Genomic DNA, 9297 nt, shown 5'->3' on the forward strand with positions numbered 1-9297 from the left:
AGAGATCCACATCAAAACCCAGAAAGATTAAAAAAAAAAAAGAAGAAGAAGAAGAAGACAGCAAAGGAACTGTTCCTACCCATTATGAAACTGCACTGGACTCTCCCCAGGTCTGCTTTTTCAAAAGTTTTGTTGTTTGCCACTTGCCTGTTCGTAATTTTTTCCCCCTAGAACAGTAGAATCAGCATTCGGTGCAGTCTGTTTTTCCTTTCTTCACTGAACAACCTAAACACAAGACAGTTAACATACAGCGTGGACTGCCCTGGGGGTGAGTGGGAGCTGTGGGTGCTGCTTTTTCATCACTGAGGACCTTCAACCTAAAATAGGAATTTTTCTTTCATCAGGAGTCGCACAGCTGAGTCAAGCTCCAGCAGGGAAAGTTCAAAGCGGAGTTCGCATCTACTAATCACCATTCTCCGATTCCAGATAACAGCCTTCTCTCCGGACTCGGCTCTCCCTCTAGCTCCAGAATGGAGCGAGAGTTTCTGGTCGCCAAGAGCTGCCTAACACAGAAAAAATGAGCTTGCGTTGCCCTGCTCCTTCACACCAAGTATTTCTTATCATTTCATTCCATTCATATGGTTCACCTTGCCTCCTGGTAAAATTGTTCAGCTTGACTTGGGGGTCCCCTGGCCTTGGAGAAGCCGGGAATCAGAAACAAGGTGTGTGGTCCTCTCAGCGGGCTGCTGGAGCTCAGAAAACCCACTGGCCACAGCCCCGGTTCCCAGGTCCAGGGGATCATGCTGAGGCTTCTTCGGGAGGACCGGGAGGACCGGGAGGACCGAGGACCCCCAGGTACAGACAGTCAACACCGGAGCTGACGGTGCGCTCGGGCCCTGGGGGCGCACTCTTCCCTTCTGTTCCAGGCCCAGCCTCTCCACCTCCACGCGCTCTCGCACCAGCCCCCCTTCCCATCTGCATCCTGGCCCCCGCCAGTCCTTTGCCCGGAGGGAGGAGTTTCCCTTCTCTTGTCTTCGGCTTCCTGCTGATTCCTTTACCGTTTCCTGCTAAGGACAGGCCTCGGAACCTTATCGCCCAGTAGCTGTGCTGCGAGCGCACAGGAGTCGTGAGAACAGCCATCTTGACCGTCCTCAGAACCAACTGGAAGTGCGTCCAGGGACTCCTCTTCAGCTGTAACTAACCCCAAAAGTCACAAAGCCAGTGGATCCCCCACTATGGACTACGGGTGTCAGCTTGAACTAACAGCCCTCATCTTCGGCCCCTTTTAACCCTCTCCCCCAATTTAAAACCCTGGCACCAAAACAGTAATTCCCGTCCCCTTTAGCTTCTATAAAGCCCCGCAAAGCCCCGGGACCGCTCAGAGCTCGTGGTGGCCTTTTTCATTCGGGTCCTTCTTTTTTTTCCTTCTCTGGGTCATGGTAATTCTTTTTAAAAAATGGTGCAGCATTCCCACACGTTTGCCCGTCTCCCTCTACCCTGACAGCCCGCAGTTTCTCTTCCCAAATAGCCCTCCCCCAGCTGCCTGTCCCTCATCCTCTGCGAGCCGTAGAGGAGCGACAAACGCCTGTGGCGGCCGGAAGTCCTGGGTCCCGCTTGTCCCACTCACTTCGCCGCCGAGAGACGCCGGCCACCTACGCCACGCCTCGTGCAGCCGGTCTAGTCCTGACGATGGTGAGGGAAGCCAAGGAGAGGGTGCCCACGAAAGCTCACGGCACACACCGTGAGGCTGCGTCGGGGGTGCTCCTCGGGGCTGGGCACCTACCATCTTCCGGCCCAAAATTTCCTCCACTGACCAAAGACCATCCTTACCGGTCCCCAAAACTTACTCTCGACGATAAATACGCCAGTAGTCCATAATTTTAAGAGACAAATTCTGTTCTGGACTTAATCCTTCATTTACCAGGCAACCTTAAAGCCACCTACTTTACTTCATACTCAGTTGATTGGCCTGTAAAATGGGCCTCCTTATTCCTTAACCATCGCCCTGGAACAGGACGCACACCAGAGACGCATCTACAAAAGCAATCAACATGCCCTCCCCCTCTTCAAGTCAACATGGCTTTTCACTACTTACTGGTTTCAGGGTGGTCTTTTTAAAAGCAGATCTTTTTGGAGCACTTGAAATGTCCCTGCACCGCAACTCAGCAGAACACTTGTTAAGATGAATTGAGGTTGTCAGAAGAGATACTGAGGGCTGCCCAAAACTGCTTGTGGGGACGGCTCCAAGACTCCTTTCTTTTTTTAAGCTCTAAGTGTAAGCTCCTGGCACTCAGCAGCCTCTAGGACCTCCTCAGCTCTTCGGTGAGGAGGTCTTGACTCTGAACTGGGCACTGCATCAAAAAAACCAACAGCGAATAGACCCTGTACCAAGTCTATGTCTCTAGAGTCTTCACAGTGACCCTTGCATGAATATTTGATTTCGAGCGTGGGAAGAGAGCTTAGAAATCACCTTCGCCCAGTCAGCTGGGAAAAGTGCAAGCCCAGAAAAGTACACGACTTGCTGCTGGTCATACAGCTGGTGATTGGCAAAAGCAGGTCCAGGGCTCAGGGTTCTTCATTCAAAGTCAGTGACAGATGAAGATGAAGATTTGTAAATTATCAGAAGTCTTCCTTTTAGTCTTTTTCTTTCTTTTTTTTTTTTTAGAGGTACGTACTGAAGTACTTCAGTTTGGAATGAGAAAATGATGGTGATTTGCTTCTAAATAATCCAGTTTCAGGAGGCGGATGAGAGAGAGATAGCAGGGGATTGCTGGAGCTGAGCGATGAGAAAATCAAGGTTCATTACGCTAGTCTCCCTACTTTAATGTATTTTTTAGAATTTTTATAACAAAATGCTTTTTAAAAAAAATCAACCTCTTAAAAAAGTATCTTTATTGGGCGCCTGGGTGGCTCAGTTGGTGAAGCGTCTGCCTTCGGCTCAGGTCATGATCCCAGGGTCCTGGGATGGAGCCCCGCATCAGGCTCCCAGCTAAGTGGGGAGTCTGCTTCTCCCTCTGCTGCTCTGCCTGCCGCTCTCCCTGCTTGTCTTTTCTTTCTCCCTCTCCCTCTCTCTCTGACAAATAAATCTTCTTAAAAATAAAAAAAATAAAAAATAAAAATAAAAAGCAACTTCTTTATTCATGGATACCAGGCACCTCTGAGTTTCCCGTTCTTTCAGTTCTACTCATTCCACCCCACCCCTTTAGTGGATGGGGCTTCTGCGGCTAAAACAGTCTTGGTCCCAAGGGAGCAGCGACTACTGTGTTCTTAATCCCCTTATGGAGTATCAGTAGGTGGGTACCTGCGGGATGGTGCAGAGAGAGGACCCAGGCTCCCAGGCATTCCCCCCACCCCCACTGGGCTCCTTCCTTAGCTCTTCCCTTCTTATCACTAAAGCCACACACCCAGTTTACTAGAACGGGGTCCCTCCTTGTCGAAGGACTCCATGGTCCTAATCCAGAAACCTCCCCAGGTGTTGCTAAGTATCTAAAAGTTTGGTAACTTCAGGGTGTTCATCTCAGACTGGAAGAGGGGGAGGGGCACAGCAACCCCATCATAGTTCGGGTCTATAATTTGACAAGGAAAACAAGGGGCAGCGGGTATATAGGAAATCCCTGTACCTTCTGTTCAATTTTGCTGGGAACCCAAGACTGCTCTGAAAATAAACTAGATTTCTATTTTAAAAGGGCATAAAAGAACTTCTCAGATGCTACCTGAGTCTAGAAGAATGACATTCCAATTCTAAAAATTATAGGGCTTGAGAGAACCAAAAGTTGCAACAAAAGAGCCATGTGTAGAGTACTATTAATAATAAATAACTGGGAATAGGGGGATGTGTTACTTCTCTTGGAAATATTTTCACAGGGATCAAAAATATTGGAAACAAATCTTTTAGGGAAAATTTCAAACATAAGGGAACAGGACTATACATGTGGGTTAGGGGGAACCAGGCCCTTTGAAAATGATCAAGAGAGAAGGTCCTCATTTGACTTCTCTTTTTCCCAAGGCTTGCTATCTATCAATACTATTCTAAATTATTTTTTGTATATCTTTAGTAAATTGTATTTTCTAATTAAAAATTAATACATGCTTACTGTGGAAAAGCAGACAGCTGGGGAGTAGCAATGGGGGGGGGGACTCAAAAGAAAAAACAAACCCCTCGTCATCTTCCATCCAGAGATTACCACTGTCACGTCCTGCCTTTGGTAACTCAAAGTGGCACATGCCACTCACTAGAACGCTGGGTCCCCTCTCGTCTCCCTTATTGCCATTATTTTATACCCTACTCTGTGGCACTACTTAGCCCCATAGGTGTCCCCAAAGCTAACTTAATCGTCAATTCCCACCAATCCCATAACCCATCCATCAATTTATCACCTCAAGGCTCCGAGCTTCCTCTGCAGAGAAGCAAACTACCCAAGTTCCCAAACCCAGTGACAATATTTCCTAAGCTTCACAGCCCAACCTCACTCCTACTGCCCCAAACACACACACTGAAATTCCAGCCACACAGCTGCGATTATATTTAACGTTATTGGTCACTAAGGAAGAGGGAAGTTCTTGTCCCTTAATTTGTAACCACAGAATATTAACCAGATCTTCAACGGCTTTTTGGTGTCGATCCTGAGGCTGACCACATTTACCAATTAAGTTACAACACTTTAGTTATTCTTATTTTTTGCCAGACTCCATGTCTTTTATTTTACTTATTTTTTGGGGTGGGGGGGTCTTGGTCACAAACATGAAAAATGAACAGGATCACTTAGTGAAGTGCTGTTTAGAAGTTTCATGACTTGGCCATAGTTATTACACTGAGACAGTAAAAAAAATTTTTATGGCCACCCTGAACTTGCTATAACCCCTCCCAAAGAATGAAAGGGTGCTGCTCACCCTCCATTCAAAAAGACAGTATCGACTGCTGGACTCAGTTGCTCCTCTAGCACCAGCGATAGGCCCCACATTTGATGACCTTTACTCGATGATATCCCGAAAGGGACTAAACTTCTGGATGACCTCAGCATGTCCCTGTACCTCACCCCAAGGCACTGAATGAATGAGTAAATGAATAAATTCTGTACTGAATAATTCTTCTTTTTGGCATGGGCTAGTCTTGTCTTCTCATCTACAATACCAAAAAGTTAAGAGTGGTGTTTTCTAGACAATCGGATGATGTTTCTTCTTCATCTTTTCCAGAGTATGCCAAATTCTGTATTCTAAAATTGTGTTAGTAATCAAGGAAAAAACACTCAATAAAAAGATTTTGATTGTTAACATAAATTTAACTTAAAAATTATTAATGGAGAGCATTCTTTGGATAACCTCCCTTGGGGCACAATGAGACTAAAGGAGTTGAGCCAGAGATCAGCATTCAGGAACTGCCTGATAAAGGTAATTTGCCTCAGGACAATGTGGCTGGGAATACTAAAGACTGGTAAGAAGTAGTAGTCAGGAAGGCTGAAGGAAAAGAACATCTGTGGGTTAAGTAGACAGCGCAATCTCATCACAAATGAAACAGGAATAGAGTTTCTTTTCGGATTTTAGAGTATCCACGGAGATAATAATACTACTGGCTCATAGAGGTGAGAGTGAGGTCCCTTCCACTCTTCCCGAAAACTTGAAAATAAGGACATGAGACCTCCTTCAAACAACTTTGTAATAATAAACTGAAGGAAAGACATGCAAATTCATGTCTGAAGAGGTGAAGAGGTCTTGTCCTCAAAAGCAAGTCAGCCTTCCCCAAGGCACACCCTATTTTAAAGACCAAACTGAAATCTCCTTGAAGTAGACAAAAGGGCGTTTCCCTGAGGGGAGATGGGGTGGTCTCTCCTTCCTGGCTGAGGGGAATGTGGGCAGAACAATTCAGCAAAATTCCTACCTCCAGGGACTCTTGATGTAGTTTTGTGACAGGATGGGGCTAGTGGGGAGAAAGGAAAAGACGGTTAGGGGCAAGCAGGAGCTTGCTCAATAGATCATGATTCAAAACCACACTCTTGAACTTGCAGGACTTGCATCAAGATCCTCCTCGTTCCGTATGACCGGAAGACCTCCATCCCACAGGCCTTTCTGGATATCACAGCAGTGATCGAGAGGGATAGCAGGGCCCAGCCCAATTAGCCCACCCCAGCTCACTGCTAAGAACCATCCTCCCATCACTTAGAACTGCACTGTCCAACACGGTAGCCCCATGTGGCCAGTAAGCACTTGGCTAATCTGAATTGAGATATGCTATATTTGTAAAATATACAATGGATTTCAAAGATATAGTAAGGGAAAGTGTAAAATCTTATTAATGATTTTTATATTGACTATATGTTAAAATATTTTGGATATATTGGGTTAAAATATATTATTAAAATTAATGGGGGTGCCTGGGTGGCTCAGTCATTAAACGTCTGCCTTTGGCTCAGGGCGTGATCCTGGGATCTGGCCCTGCGTCGGGCTCCTCCACTGGGAGCCTGCTTCTTCCTCTCCCACTCCCCCTACTTGTGTTCCCTCTCTCGCTGACTGTCTATCTCTGTCAAATAAATAAAACAGTCAGAGGAAGAAGCAGGCTCCCAGTGGAGGAGCCCGATGTGGGACTCGATCCTGGAACGCCGGGATCACACCCTGAGCCAAAGGCAGACACCTAACCACTGCGCTACCCAGGCGTCCCATAAATAAAATCTTTTAAAAAAAATAAAATAAAATAAAACTAATGTATCTGTTTTGTCTTACTTTTTAAAATGTGGCTACTAAAAAATTTGAAATCACATATAGTGATGTACATTTGTGGCTGTGTAGGGGAGAAAAAAATGTCCCGATACTCTTCAAGATTCTTCCAGCTAGTCCAAGAAGTAAATTGACATGAGAGATTAATAGGAAGAAAAAAACCCAAAGTTTAATTATGTACACACGGAGGCCCAATAATGAAATTGAGACCCAAAGAAATGACCAAGGCAGGCAGTTTTTATACTTTTTAGACAAAGAGACAATAAATCTGTGAGGAATTGACAATACAAAGAAAACTTAACTTTGGGAGCTTCAGTTAGTAAGGAATACTAAGTGGCATTTGGGCTGGGATAGTAAATTAGCAAAAAGTAATAACAAGGGTATTTTAATACAGCCTTCTTGGTTCTAAATTTCCCCTTTGTGGTGATAAGGATGTATCTTTACCTCTTGGTACAGGGAGGGAACCTTTCACGGATTTATTTCTTGCTTTCTGGAGATAAAGGTGGTGGTCAGAGTGTTCTTTTTGGATTGACTCTCTCTTCAGTGAGTTTTATTTAAAACAATCGGTATGTCAAAGTGGCACATTTTGGGGTGACCTGCCCTTGGCCCCTTCATTTGCTTATATTTCTACAGCACTGGTTTAAAAAATGATGATTCAGGATTACGGAAAATCTGGGTTAGAAAGAAGAGAGATAAATAACCTGAAAGCATGCTTGCATGGAAAACATTCCCTGAATAGGCAGCCCTCAATGAAAAACACTCAAACATTGCTTAGAAAGAACTCATGCAGGGATCCCTGAGTGGCTCAGGCAGTTAAGTGTCTGCCGTTGGCTCAGGTCATGATCCCAGGGCCCTGGGATTGAGTCCTGCGTCAGGCTCCTTGCTCAGCAGGGAGTCTGCTTCTCCCTCTGCTTGCTCTCTCTCTCTCTCTGACAAATAAATAAATCAATCTTAAAAGGAAAAAAAAAAAAAAAACCTCCTACAACCCAAAGCATCGGCTGTTGGCTTTCTCATTAGGACACACATACTATACTAAGGACTTCATGTGTATTAATTCACTTGCTTATTACAACTGCCCTGTGAAGTAGGCATCATTTGTGTGCCTATTATACAGATAAGGAAACTGAGGCACAGAGGTGGGATTAGACTTTTGGCCATCTGACTTCAGACCCGGACTCTTACTTCACACCCTTATCCCCCAGCCCACTTCCTGTGACCCCTCACACGAGCTCTCCTTTCTGGAGGTACCTTCTGCGGGGGATCTTCTCATTGTTAGTCCTATGTCCCCAGCACACCCGTCCCACCTCTGCCCTGGCATTAGAAAACCAAACAGTCCTGTCTGTCATGAGGAGTGAGAGCCCTTCCCTAGGATCACAGGACCCCCAGTCCTGGCGTTTTGGGCAAAACCAAGCGTCTGACAATATGGTGCTCTCAGATTCCTCCTTTTAGCAGCTCAGCGAATTGTGAGAACACAGTTTCATATTTCTGGCCCCTACATCCTACAGGCTAGGAAACTTGAGCAGGTTTTATCTTTTTAACGGTTCTCAAAGACCGTTTTTTTTACCTTTTGCGTAATACTTCCCAAACCTTCCCAAACTGACAGTTGGCTGCTTGCGGATGTTCTGAGCCTCAGCTAAGGAAATACTCTCAGGAGCGGCCAAGAGGGGCCCTCTTGGAACACAGTTCCCACAAAAACCAAAGACGGTTACATGCTGGTCCGATGAAGCCTTTTCCCTATTTCACCTCATTTTATTTTTCCTAACTAAAGGCTAGGCCCTTGCCCCTCTTGTCCTCAGAAACCACGGAAATTAAATGGTTTTGTTTTTGATTTTTAAAAGTCTCAATCATAAGAATAATTAACTTATTCATCCCAGAAAGATGCTGCAATCGCCATCTTATTTGTGACGTTATTATCATTATTACTATTAGTACCATTAGTACTACAAAGGGCACTCAGGGAGCAAGGAAGCAGGACACCAGAGAGTGGTCAGATGGCAGCTGTCTCCTTTTACAGCTGAGGCCACTAAGGCCCAGGGAGCGAACGACTCACGCAAGGCTGTGTCCCAGTTGTGCAAGAGCCTGGGTCAGAGCTGATTTCCGTTGGCCCAAAGGTTTGGGCAGAGCCTGGTCCCCAGGGTCGGATAAATCACCCCACCCAACGGAGCCACCATGCGATTAGCATAGGCGTGCAAGCCCTCCTTCCTCCCCTTGGCCCTTTCTCACACTTATCTTTCGGGTGGCCCCTTCCTGAGGTTTGTGTTGGATTTTGTTTCTTTGAGATTTTAGCTATTCCTGTTGCTTGAAACACTCTATTCCCAGATACCCGCATGGCTAAATCTCTCCTCTTTTTCAAGTCTTGACTCAACTCTGACCTTTTTATTTTAAGTAAACCCTACACCCAATGTGGGGCTTGAACTCATGACCCTAAGATCAAGAGCTGCACGCTCTTACTGACAGAGCCGGCCAGGCACCCCAAATATGACCTTAGGGAGGCTAACCCTGACCCCCATTTCATACTGCAGCCTCCTCCCACACACCCCATCCCCAGCCCACTTCCTTTTCTTTTTTCTATAGCATTTATCAACTCATGGCCTGCCTTCCCCACTAGAATGTGAGTTCCGCGAGGATAGGGATCTTTTCTTTGCTGAT

At 45.8% G+C, this 9297-nt stretch overlaps 1 long non-coding RNA gene across 1 annotated transcript; it reads left to right on the forward strand.

Moving 5' to 3' along the window:
• Positions 1-7: 7 nt before the first annotated feature.
• Positions 8-1321, forward strand: LOC103667780. The gene is made up of 2 exons (XR_005833176.1): positions 8-110; positions 345-1321. It is a non-coding gene; the product is annotated as an uncharacterized LOC103667780 (long non-coding RNA).
• The last annotated feature ends 7976 nt before the right edge of the window (positions 1322-9297 follow it).

This window comes from Ursus maritimus, unplaced genomic scaffold, assembly GCF_017311325.1.
Source record: "Ursus maritimus isolate PB19 unplaced genomic scaffold, ASM1731132v1 scaffold_7, whole genome shotgun sequence".
Lineage (NCBI taxonomy): Eukaryota > Metazoa > Chordata > Mammalia > Carnivora > Ursidae > Ursus > Ursus maritimus.